The sequence below is a fragment of the Fragaria vesca genome, linkage group LG4 (genome assembly GCF_000184155.1).
Source record: "Fragaria vesca subsp. vesca linkage group LG4, FraVesHawaii_1.0, whole genome shotgun sequence".
Classification (NCBI taxonomy): domain Eukaryota; kingdom Viridiplantae; phylum Streptophyta; class Magnoliopsida; order Rosales; family Rosaceae; genus Fragaria; species Fragaria vesca.
Window position 1 is genome coordinate 9111042 of NC_020494.1, and position 13864 is coordinate 9124905.

The 13864-nt window shown below is 37.8% G+C and overlaps 2 pseudogenes across 1 annotated transcript; one reads left to right on the plus strand and one right to left on the minus strand.

Annotated features, from left to right (window-relative positions):
* Positions 1-2822: 2822 nt before the first annotated feature.
* LOC101290758 lies at positions 2823-3229 on the plus strand (annotated as a pseudogene).
* A 2993-nt stretch (positions 3230-6222) lies between these two features.
* On the minus strand, positions 6223-10498 carry LOC101302638 (annotated as a pseudogene). Its single transcript, XR_184461.1, has 11 exons — positions 10287-10498; positions 10044-10176; positions 9871-9942; positions 9594-9737; positions 9323-9394; positions 9099-9158; positions 8910-9007; positions 8692-8823; positions 8260-8604; positions 7267-7647; positions 6223-6896 (listed from the first exon to the last, which is right to left on the minus strand). The product of XR_184461.1 is annotated as a probable LRR receptor-like serine/threonine-protein kinase At2g23950-like (transcript).
* Between the last annotated feature and the right edge of the window lie 3366 nt (positions 10499-13864).

Here is a 13864-nt window from a genome sequence, read left to right on the forward strand (position 1 = left end):
TAATGTGACGAGATCACATGCTGCAAATATGTCTGTAAGGATTGATATCTTATCAAGAAGACATGGCGCGACCAAAAGGAGTTGGTCTTGACGCCATCAACATAGATGGTGATATGGTGACGTCATATAGTGGCAAAATTGGTGTCACAAGGCCGTGTGGCTCCCCAAAAGGAGGGAGGCCCTTAAGTTCGATATTTTCTCGCACTAGGAAGAAAGCGAGCTTGGCACAACCTGATCCATTGATCAGTGATACTCAAATCCGTCTCATGAAGTCTGAATTGTAATTATCGTTGGGGGACACCTCAATGTCAAATCTAATCCATACAGAGATCTCTACAAGTATTACACTAGTGTACATGAGGACGTGGGATAATGAGTCTACTATCGAACCACCTTTCGTTGATGGATATCAACTTAGTTGATTGGCCTAATGGAAAGATGCGATCCAGCATTAACAAAGAGATAGGTCCTTAGGCAGGTGATGCCGACACCGCAAGCTAAACCCTATCAACTATGCCTTTGTTAGATAGCGTAGTGAGAACAAGAGCTTAGACTCACCTTATGGCGCAAGGTCTCTCACTAACACGCACTGGGATCGACTACGATGAGATATGCTCTCCTAATGGATGTCATTGAACTCCACTACTTTGTCAGTTTGGTAGTTTCTGAATAACTGAACATGCAGCCTATGAATGTGGTCATAATAACATCTCTATGGGATCAAAGATATACATAAAGGTCTTAAACGGACTTCATTCATCCGAATCAAGTGGCTCCAAACCACAGTAGCATGTGTTTGCTAAATGTATTGAAACGCACATGGACTCTAGTTGATTTGGAAGGGATATGGTGAATTATGCCTTTGCGTGTTCATTTCGGATTTACATGGACTCTTGATGGCTCAAGAGATGCCAATATGTATCAACATCCGAAGAAAAAGATCTTGGGAAGACACGGTCTCGATAAGGCACTCGATGACTGTATTGATGATAATTTTTCATCAATCGGCTTAGGCGCTCTAACGAAAGTGAGGCCTACATATACTCCCATGATTAGTCAAGGTCTTTGCTCTAAAGAGAGATTCGTTGTTTTGTCTAAAGCAAGATGATAAATAATATGTGTTAAGAGATGGAGTTCCCATCTAAGTACAATAAGATGCATCAATGTACTCAACACAATACAAAAGACTTGACATCTCATTCGCTACGAAAAGTTGTAAAGCTAAGTGTAGCTATGCGCCCATGCAATGTCAATGTAATGGCAGTAACTCCTTTTTCAATACTTAATGGTATGAAAGGTTGAGGCTTATTCTATCCCTACATAAGAAAGACACATCAATAGTGAAATCAGAATCTGCCAAGTTTCGTAGGTCAAGCTCCACGGGACCTACAGGAAACCTCACTCACTGGAAAATGGTGAAACTGGTACCATTGGAAAGATCTATGTGTCTACTTTCCAGGGACACCAACCATTTGATCATACCTATCATATTGAGTGAGTTATGGTCATTTTCGCAAAGTAGGATGAATCTGTCCGAGAATCTGATTTTGGTAAAACAGTCAACTTCGACGGGACTTTGTGAATAGCTCCTAACGAACTAGAATGTGTGTAATATACGGTTGGAAAGCTAAATGAGTCTAGTTTCCAAAACCATTTATGGTTCATTCATATGTATTTCCTAGAGGAAGTTATGACTGTTCTAGTAACTGAAGGTCATGCTGCGCGGAAATCTGATTTCCTGCACGAACTTATGTTTTGAGTTCACAAGTGGTCTTCTGCTCAATATCTAAGTTAAAAGATCATTTGAGGACAATACGGCATGATTTAGTTAATCATTGCCGAATGCCACATTTGAAGACATGTTAAAGAGCATTGATATGCTAAGTTGTTGAAATTTCCGTGATTAGTAAGAATCAGGAAGAGCCCTATGATTGATGTAAAGATTAGGGGGAGGTGCGAACTTCAGGGGGAGTCTAGCACATACATACATGTCACTATCAAATGTGAAGGGTGCGTTGTACTCTTTTTCTCCTACGATCAAGGTTCAGTTTTTCTCCCACAGGGTTTTTGTGACTTGACGAGGTTTTTGACGAGGCAACAGATCAGCACCATCGGCATATCAGCGCGCGGCACTAGGGGGAGTGTTTTAGGATATTTTGTATCTTTCTAGATATTCTTTATGTGTGTCTTGGCCTTATGCCAATAGGATATGTAGTTAGACTAGATCTATGTATTCATATCCTTACCATATTGGTATTGTGTAATTCCCTATATAAAAGGCTCATATCAATTAATAAGATAAGATGATGATTCTCTTACTATCTCTTTGTCTATACACTTTATACTTCATTAGATGGAAGGGAATTTTCCCTTTTATAAACTTAGACTAACTTCACCGACTCCTCACTTTAAAAGAGCCGGATCCATATATATATATATATTATAAAGTCATATTATTAAGAAACTATAAGCTTTGTGATGGAGTTAAAAGGCTAAGGAGGGAGCTATGCTACAGTAGGTTCTGCTGGAAATATATATATTGATCATCCTGACAAACTTCTTTAACTTCATATACCATTTCAATCCAATCCCCAACCTAGTTAAATAATATTTCATTAGGTTTCTGATTCCTAAACTTGGATTATGTTTATATTCCTATCAATTAGCTAGGTTATATTACTTTTTATGTTCTAGTTTGCTTTTATTTGATTCTCTATAAATACCTCCAAAATAGAGAAGAATAAATTGTACATCAAGACGTTTATTACAATAAATAGCTCCCTCATCAAATTTAACAGGTTGCTAGTTAAAAAGAGCAAGTGATGGCTCGTACCAAGCCAACTGCTCGCAAGTCAACTGCAGGGAAGGCTCCAAGGAAGAGCCTGGCCACCAAGATTTCTTATAAGTCTGCCCCAAGCACCGCTGGAGGTGAGAGGAAGCCACACAGATTCCGCCCTGGTACTGTTGCTCTTCGAGAAATCCACAAATACCAAAAAAGCACTGATCTCCTGATCAGGAAGCTGCCATTCCAGAGGCTGGTTCGCGAAACTGCACAGAACTACAAGTGACCTGCGTTTTAATAGCCATGCGATATTGGCATTGCAGGAAGCTGCTGAGGCTTACCTTGTGGGTCTTTTTGAGGATACCAATCTCTGCGCTATCCATGCAAAGCGAGTTACGATCATGCCGAAAGATATGGAGCTGGAGGATCAGGGGTGAGCTGCCTTAATAGCGCTTTGCTTCCTCTGAATGCATAAGATTGGAAGATCGTGTTTTGTTTGGTTTTTCTTTTTGAAGTCAAGTGTTTTGGACCTTTTGGTACTAGTTCATGTGGGATTTGGTATTTAGTTTTCATTTCTGTTTTCTTTCTTGATTTTTTTTAACGTTCATTTTGTTTCATAGTATTTTGGTAAAAAAACTCTTTGATTAATATAATGCTAATGTGAATTTCTGAAAGGACAAAACCACAGTTCGATATCACCATCCGTTTATACGATCTTGTATATTCTCCCCTACAAACCTTTTCAGTCATGAACTACATGCCAAGTAGACTATTCACAGTGCCATGCATCTCCATATATATATGTTTGGTTGGAGAGAAAATTTGGGGGGACGGAGTATTTGGAATAGAAACGTTTAATAGGATTTTGGCTAAATTTGAAGTGCCTGTACTTGTTATGTTTGTCAGTAGGATACTTGCTCTATGGTATGAAGTTAAAGTCTGCCAGTCTTTGAAAGGATCATACACCAGTTGATGTATTGAACCAGTTCTCAGAAATGATTAGTACTAGCAGAGGCGAGTTCCTTAAACCATTCTGAGTTTGCAAGACAGGTAACAGTAATGCAGCTTGTTCAACTGCGTAGGAAGATGGACGAGGGAAGGAGATTATAATAAGTTTTTCCGTAGTTGTTTATAACATGATCGTTGACACTCCATATAAGGATACACCAGTCATAATAATTGACCAAGAGATTTATAGTCAGTCATCCTTGGATGTAAAACTATTGATCGGGAGAATTATTTTTAAGTAGAGTTGTTTTGTTTTCAACCTTTGGATTTAAATCTAGTGGTGATTGACCATGAATCTACTGACCAGGTGAACACTACTAATGGACACACTAGCAGATTAACCAAGCTAGTTACCTTTTAGGTAGTCCTCATTCTGAGCTCCCATCACCTTGAAGTTCTTCATCCTAACTGTCCCGAAAGATTCTATAATATTCTACTCATTTGAAATTTTTGGAATTCAAGAACATTTGAACTTGGCCTGATTGACTTTTGTTTAAAGTCCTTTTAAGTTGGACCTCTATACGTGTGTCTGTATTTCTTCCTCTATAGTGTTCTTGTTGCATGTAGATGTGCCTGCAGAACTTAGTCCTCTGTCTCTTCAGGTCAAGAAACAAACAAAAAAAAAAGTCACACATGCACGCATGAACTGATAAACATTAATTTATATGGAGGACATGAATTATATAGGTGTTCATGGAACATATTTTCTATTCTCTGATATGGTTCTGGTTTGCTGTACTGGTATGAACTTCCACCATCGTTTTGGAGTAGAACACATGACAAAAAAAAACACAACCCTCTAGCTACCCAGAGAAAGCCAAAAGATTACAACCGTCATAACCTGTTTTGAAACTTAAAAGACATAACCGACACCAACTTATTTGCTAGGATAATCAAGAGATCACGGACAATTTATTATTTTGACACCAAACGCCAAATATCGGGTTTACTATTTCCACAATTAATATGTTTTTCTGACTGAAAGTTACTCCAAATTTCATCCATCGATAAAATCTGACTTTTCGCACGAGCAACCCCAAAAGTCCATAATAACAACTTTTTTAATGTTCCAGTGGACATTAACTTCATTATTCATGAATTACCCATCTTCCGATCATTATTCTCAATTCTAGACCGCTTTCAAACTTTTGTCTTTTTCTTGTTAAACTGAGCTTGTTCTTATCCTACGTTAGTTGAGATTTTGAAAACCAAAAGAATTTTTTTTGCTGTTGTATCTTTCTTCTGGCCCCTCCAACGTTTAGCTTTTAGTTCCGCCACTGTTGTCATTATCTCAAAAACAGAACCATCAGAGTTAAGTTTCAGCAAACCAATCTGTACAGGTTTGCAAGTGATCGGCGATCAGATGAGGGAGTGGGGTTTTCCTAAAAATGATCAGGATTAAGAGAGATATGAGACTTGTAGCAAGAGTTCACAACGTTGGTGAGCTCTTTACTTCAATTTCTACTTTCATTCCGGAAAAAAAAAAAAAAACAAACAAACGTTTTGGTTTCTTCTCTTTTACCAAATGACTAATGAGTGACGTGGGAGGAAAGGCGCGTGATGCTGTGAGACTTGAGAGGATAACGACAGCTGAACAGCTCAGCTTGGCAGTTTCAACAGCTTGAAAATAAAAGAAAATGGGTGCTGCTAAATGTACCCATCAAATTACTAAGGAGACCCAGCAAAACAAATTTTACTGAAAAGATAATTGTATCCTCATCTGAAATGACATTTGTAGTCATTATTATTAAGATAATAACAAAGGAAACCTAAAATTTTAAAATTCTTTTCGTTAGTAATTTCTAAATATACCCAGCAGTTTAAGTTTAACGTAAACACATTGTTGGTTCCAACAAAACCTGAAATGACGTTTCCAATTTTACTATATTGTTGTGCTTCAAGGGTTTAATATCTTGATATTGATGAAGTTGGGAGTGCAATTATGGTTTCAGATGCTTCTAATAAGGTATGCTCATTTTTAATATGATTGAAAATAAATTAACCCACATTTGTATGTATTCGTTATGTATTCATTCTGTAGTTTGTCCGACCGTTCAGGCAACGAAACAATGCCTCGTATTCGGTAACAAAGAGGCTCATCGGTTAGCGGCGGTAGAATTTGGGGTCCAGTGGCAAAGCATGAGGCGAGAGGAATTGTTTCTGGCGTTGGGGGTTTCGTTTGCTGGGTGTGAATTTCTTCGTGAGTTTTGCTGGGTTTAACAAAGAAAAGGTATTATTGGAAAGTTGCTGGGTCTACTTAGAAATTTTATAGTTTTACCAGGTGTATAAAGTTTGCTAGGTCTACTTATTATTTTGCTGGGTATATCTAACGGCACCCGAGAAAATTTGGGACCAACTTCTAGTCAATACCGTCAAAATTAATTAGGCAAATCTCTGTTCCGCACTAGGTAGCAGCAGAGACCAGATCAAGAGGGCATCTCATTGACTAATCATCATATGTAGTTATGTACAACAACAAATGCAAAACCCATCCATTACTCCAATGACATTTTTTACCATAACGCAACCAGACAAATTTAATACCCTAACCATAATAATAATAAGACTATATAAAGTCATATTTACAATAACCCACAAAGCTGGAATTACAGAAGTTTGGTTTCCCAAGCACAACCGGGTATGTTTCTCTTTTAAAGAATTCATGAAGAAATTCTCCACCTTTTGTTTGTCTATGTTTCATCATCTTAGTTTTCTATCTCTATCTTGGACCAGAGAGTTCCATGGCATAGGAATCCAAAGAATGCTCATCATCATCCTCATCCATAGATGTGCCAAACATGCGTTCACTCCCATCATGTTTTGATGCATTCCAAGTACTGTGGGGAGTGCTTTTGTTACTGTTGTGAGTCTGGAAGAGGTCCATCCTGGATTTACTATGATTATGTGACGATGCCCACTTCTCCGCTAGTCCATCACCTTCCAGCATCCGGACCACTTCCGACATCTTGGGGCGGTGAGCTGGTAGGTATTGAGTGCATAGCAGAGCCACTTGTAGCATTTCACCAACCTCTATCCGATCGTAATTGTTCCCCAGTTCTCTATCCACCAAGAGTTCTACTTTCTTTTCTTGTTGTACTTTCTTCACCTGTAATCAGCAGGGTGTTACCTTAATCATGCAACCATTATGCTTCCACCCTATAATTTGATACTCGAGATAAAACTATAATGACAACTAAATTTCTAACTTATGGGACACAAAAACAAAAGTGAAGAAGCTAATTTAAGTCTTGCTAAATGTGCGGTCCTGCAACCATGGCCGAGTACAAATTTTTATCAAAATAGATATAGATTTTAGTTTATATACTTGGTAACCAAAGGATGCTAGATTATAAATACAATCATTAAATTTGCTCAGGCCAAAAGGATTAGAAACATGCTATAGTCTTCAACAAAAATAAATGAAATACTAGTAGAATAGAAACATATCTATAGCTTATAGTCATAGAAATACTTACCCACTCAAGCATGGCTCCTTTCTGATTAACTGTTTTGCCAAACTCCAGAGCTCTCATCCCAGTTATGAGCTCAATCAAGAGAATGCCAAATCCAAAAACATCAGTTTTTTCTAGATGATTGACCAGTAGAAAGGTACTCTGGTGCAATGTGCCCAACAGTCCCACGTACAGCAGTGGTCACATGAGAGTCAGCATGGTCGAGGAGCTTTGCAAGGCCAAAATCACCAACAATTGCCTCACAGTAGTCATCCAGGAGCACATTTGCAGCCTTCACGTCCCTGTGTATGATCTTTGGATCGCATTGCTCATGTAGATACAAAAGACCTCTTGCAGCTCCAATTGCTATTCTCTTCCTTGTGTTCCAATCTAGAGCTGGCTTTCCTGTTGTGACCACAACAGTTTGTTAGGCCTTCAATTTTTGTAGTTCAACTTATAAAAGGAAATAAACCAAGAAAGTTATGTAATAAAATAGATCACAGGCTTTCCATCTTTGTTCAAAACAAGTTATTTCTGATACCAATTGATTGATTTTTTTAAAAATATTTATTTGAATTCCAAATTTTAAATACAATACTCTATTAAGAACTGCTCTAGGCCTTCAATTTTTATAGTTCAACTTATAAGAGGAAATAAACCAAGAAAGTTCTGTAATAAAATAGATCACAGGCTTTCCATCTTTGTTCAAAACAAGTTATTTCTGATACCAATTGATTGATTTTTTTTAAAAAGATTTATTTGAATTCCAAATTTTAAATACAATACTCTATTAAGAACTGCTCTAATCACCACTGGTCCCAACCATAAAGACGCAAAGTTCTTATTAAATATCTCCAAACTCCCCAAACTGATTGTGGTCCAAGCCAAGATCACATCTGGGTAACTACTATATTTTAATAGTTAGTATATCACTTCAATATCAGTCAACAGGGAACACTGAATTGCCACCCCTATTGAAAGATGCAATGTGAATGTATTTGCAGTAAATAGACAAACCTCTAAGCCTGAAGGCAACACTGCCATTGGACATGTAAGGGTACACCAGAAGCCTCTCATTAGAAGTAGCACAATATCCGATTAAGCGAAGCAAATTCCTGTGTACTGCTAGGCTTATCATTTCCAATTCTGTCCTGAATTGCGACTCTCCAGCTGTTCCTGTAACATCCTTGAGTCGTTTTACTGCCACCATAGTCCCATCTCCCAGCTTTCCCTTGTACACATTCCCAAAACCTCCAGCACCTAGTATGTTCTTGGAGCTAAAATGGTCTGTGGCGACTTGAAGCTCTTTGAAAGTGAAGTTTCTGAGGTTGCCTAAGCTCACAAGTCCCTCTTCTTGAATGTCTACAGTAAAGATAATGACACATCAAATATCGACTATATTTTGTCATTTAGCGTTGATTTATGAAATAGGGTCATGATGATACTGACCACTGATGTTCAAAATGGTTTGGCTCTTTTGCTTCTCTCTGTACCAGATGATTCCAAGTGATAGGAGCATGAGAAAGGCACAGCTGAAGCTCACCCCAAGTGCAATTGCTACTGTTTTGGACTTGTGTTTTCCTTAGAAGAATAAAAACCATAGAAATTAGACAAAATGAGATACACATATTGAGCCAAAGCTGAAAACACAAGTGTAAAGGGTTTACCAGGTGATGGGTTTAGTGATAATGAAAGAGGAACAGGGGCTGATCCAGAGCATCCTTCTGTGGAGCTGCTTCCACAAATCAGTGGGTTCCCGACAACACTGATAAAACAACAAAACAGAGGAAACCATAAAGAACAATACAACAATGACAACACAGAGAAAGAAAGAGCAAGAAAGAGAGAGAGCATACTTGAAAGTTCTGGCTGGGAATTTGGGTATTGGTCCACTAAGATTGTTGTAAGACAAGTCCCTGTATGACCCCCATTTACAATAAAACCATTGATCAGATTTTGAGTAAAATGTTTACAACCCAGAAGATCCTCAACATGTCGCAACTTGTTTCACTTTTCAAAAGCCCGAGACGCCAAAAAACAAATTCAAGCAAAAGAAATTGTGAAAACCCATAATACTCACAAGAAAGCAAGAGCAGGAATTTTGGCTAAAGACACAGGGAAAGCTCCAGACAAGCTATTGTTGTTCAGCCTCCTGTTCTCATTACATGACAAGCAACACAGTAATTAAATAACTTCAACCCAAAAAAAAAAAATCAAAATTAATCAAATCTAGTCAAACTTAAATTTTGGTAATTATCGTATAGGAGGACACAATCAAATTCAATTGTGTTTCCCCCCTTCTTTCAGAGTCCAGTAAGAAAATTACAAGGACAAGAGGTTTAAAGACTTACAGATACTGCAGACTATTCAACTGACCCAGAGACTCTGGGACAACACCCAAGAATCGATTATTGGAGAGATCAAGAGTTTGAAGCTTGGGAAGAGTACCCAGCTCCGCTGGGAGTTTACCAGATATATTGTTGTTCTGCAGCAACCTTTAAATTCAAAATTGAAGAGTTAGACATACAAGTCCAGAAACAAAAATGGTTCTAACGATTTACACTAGAGCAAAATAAAACGAGAATTGAAGCAAGAACACAGATGGGTATGTAGAATTTTTTTTCTTACACTTGGCGAAGATTTGTGAGATTTCCTATAGCTGCAGTTAAAGTTCCAGACAGTGACTGGCTTGGAGCTCCTCTGCAAAATTGAGAGAGGCTTATGAATTGAGGTTCACTTTAGCTAATTTGAAATAAGGCAAAAACTGACGCATGAGTAAGAAGGAAGAAACTACTACTCACAGGCCTACAACAACATTCTCAGATGAGCAAGTGATCATAGCCCAGCTACATGGGTCTACAGAGTCTCCATCCCAATTGTTTAAAACGCCATGAGGATCATTCAAACTGCCCTTTAAGCTTATCAAAGCCACCACTGCGCAATAACCCAAAACAGCAAAATCAAAAATCTCTGTGTAACCCAAAAAAGGCCATGAAAACTAGTTACCAAAAAGAAAAAGGCTATGAAAACCTATGCGGGTTTACCTTCATGGTTGCGAGGTTCGTAGGAGAGACAGAGTGAAGCAGTGGAGAGAAAGAAGAAGAAGAAAAAAGCTAAGTGTTTGATCATCATCATGTTATGGAATAATGGTTTGGGATGAAGGAAGAGAGAATTCAGATAAAACCCATCACAGAAGAATATGTAAAAGCTAAGAACAACTAAAAGCAAGTGTTGTTCAATCTCTCTCTCCCTCTCTCTGAAAATGAGGTAATGGGCAAATGGGCCTCTGTCTCTTTCTTTCTCTCTTTTTTCTTGGTATTCTTTCTGATTTCAGAGGGTCTCTTTTTCCAGGGTTCTCCCACCACCCAGGCACCCACCACCTCTCTTTCTCTCCCACTTTACAAATATTCAGGGAAACAATAAAGCAAACACAGCAAGTGTGTGTTTGGTTCAATATTTTTATTTTTATCTAGGAGAAAAATAGAAAAGAAAATTACGTCTAGTTTGTCAGGGGGTAAGTTTGTACGAGAGTAGTGGGCAAGGCTGGAGTGGACTGGACTGGACTACTGACTAGGAGTGAAGAGGCTCTGGGACGACCGGTGCTTGCTGCTAAACCTAGTGCTCTATCTGTAATATTTTGCCAGTTGAGGACAAAAGGCACGGAGAGAGTGAAGGGGCCGGAGAGAATCAAAACACTAAAAATGGAGGGTGGATGGGATTGGTTGCGTCAGAGGCTTGAGCCTGTTGCTGACCTTTGTTTTGTTTCTTTTTTTTTTTCTAGGAAGCTAGGCTGCAGCTCAACCTCTATGATGGCCTACTATTGCTGCCCCTTGGGATTAGTTTTTCCCAAACTTACTCTTGTATTTACTATTTTTACCCCCAAGTGTGTAATTTGGCCTACTACGTGATTTTTGGTTTTGTGCATATATTGGTTTGTCTTGTTAATTTGACATTACGAATTGCAGATAGCGACCTCACTCCATTGATAAATTGAAAGTAAGAGTATGGCATAAAACACGATATACCATCCTCATCGGCACGAAATGATTGAACCATACCAAAAAAAAACTCTGAAAAACTTAGATCTAAAACCTAAACACCCTAAGCAATTTTAATGTCATAAACTATCAGCGAGGTCGACACAAACAAAAACCAGACATGTTAGGTAGACCTAACTTATTCTTCACCTTTGAAGAAGAGCTTAAGCAGAACTAGACCCAAGACCGGATCCTCTGCCTCACTTTCTTTTCCCAGCAGAACAACCTCCTCAACAAGACCATCAGCAGCCTCACCAAGCACCAAAGCCTTCCTTACCCCAAAAGTCCTCTTCTTAGCTCTCTTAGGGCCTAACTGTCCCGACTAAGAAACCCGCTTTGGTAACCTATCTCTCCTTCTTGTTCATGGAACCTCGAGGGTATCCCACTTTCCTCTTCTTTGTCGTAAGTGGAAAGGCACTACTAGAAAAAAAGACATATGCGATGAAGAAAATTTTATTTGTCGCTTAGGTTATAACTTATGCTACAAAAAATTGTTCGTCTCTTAAGTATTTACCTAAGAGACGAAATAATAAATCGTCGCATAAGTTATAACCTAAGCGACGAATATTTTACTTAAGAGACGAAAAATGCTTCGCCTCTTATGTTCTTTCTTAGGCGACGAAATTAATTTTTTCGTCGCAAAAGTGGTTATCCTAAGAGACGAAAAATTCTTTTGCCGCATAAGTCGTATCTTATGAGACGAAAATTAATACTAATGAGACGAAAATTTCGTCTCATAAGTGTTTTTGACTTTATATCTGCTTGCTCGCTGCCCAGATCTAAAATAGAGAGAAACGTTCTGCAGCTGAAATCTGGCGACAGATTTTCAATGTTAGCATTGGAAATCATCAATTTGGGACGTCTAAAGCTTTGTCTACCTCTCTACGTACTCATGAAGTATTACTAGTACTTATAGGTTGGTATAATCTCATTCTCTTTTCTTTCACCATTTATGTTTCACTGGTTTATAGCTTTGATGATGACCTCTGTTTGTTGATGATATATGAATTTTGGGTTACCTATTACATTTGAAGTTATTTCTCCTCCTTGTTTAGGATATGTTTCCTCCTATTGAAAAAAAAAAAAAATAAGAAGACCGGCCATGTTTTCTAGTGGTACCACCAGTCATTTGTTGGTAATATATATCTATTGATGTTATATATATATATATGATTATTTTGGTTATATTTGTTACAGACTAGCCATGTTTTCCAGTGGTACCGCCAGTCATTTGTTGGCAATATCTATTGATGTTATATATATATATATATATGGTTATATTTGTTATATATATATGGTTATATTGGTTGGTTATATATATATATATATATGTGTGCTTTTTTAGCATGATGAATGTAAGAATGGTTAAATTCTTTCATTCACGTTTAACCTTAGAAATCCCGTTCGAGAATGATTTTGGTTTGGCAACAGACTACTATAGAAAGCACCAAGTTCACCAAAACAGACCAGATCATGCACCCTATAGGTATTTGCTGATGATGAACTTTGCCCACTCATTCTTTAACACATCCAAATCATCTTGGGTGTAGACAAGTTTGTTTCTCCTGTCCTACTGAAAAACATAATGTTAAAGTTAGACATGAACATGACATTATCCCGAATATCTGATTCCCAACACAAACACAAATAATAGTTGATTATACCTTTGTTTTTCCAGGAATATTCAAGCGAGTTTTCACCCCATCCTTTGTTTTTCCAGGAATATTCAACAAAGTTCCTATAAGGCTGTCAAAAACATTTTTCTTGATATGCATGACATCAAGGCAATGCTGAATAGGGAGAAACTTCCAATATTCCAGATAGTTTGTTTCTTGATGATAAATTGATAGTTTGAGTCTTACTTGCCGCTTCCTGATAGTTTGCTTCTTGAACAAAATAAAGGTCTCACTTGTATACACAAGGTATACAGAATCAGATTATTTGCACAAAAGTAAGAGATAAGGACATAAGCTGATGGACTTTCCTGAGAGCTCTCCATTCGGAATCTGCCAGCACCATATCCACAACATTCTAGACCAAATGAAAGACCATCAGTGACTATCTAATATAAAGTAAACACAGCTTTTGCAATCAAGATTTCATCTTCCGAAGAGAAATGCTTACTCTAAATATGCTAGAAGACTGCAGATACCCAAGAGTAGAGCAGAGCTCACAGTAGAAGCAGTTGGAGGAAACCTATTTACAGATAATCAGTAAACCAAACCTTCAATCAATTGGGGAAATGCATGATTTTACGAGATCATTTTTACTTGACCAGATAACACAAAAAAGTTCATATAGGTTTGTGAGTGAAAGAAGAGTGAAAAGAACCTCTCGAAGTCATTGAAAATGACGGTGTCAGGAACGATCTCACTAAAGAACAATCTAATACAGTTTGACAGATTGTAGTACAAAAACAAGAAATAAGTCTGTTTTCCTTAAGTGGACTGAAAGTGGTAGAACCAAATGTTAAAACATAACTATATCCACATAGAATACAAAGGAAAGAATAAAGACAAGCATTTAAGAACTAGAACACAACTGCATCCTAATAACAAAGAAGGCCTGAAGAGAGTAATCTTTAA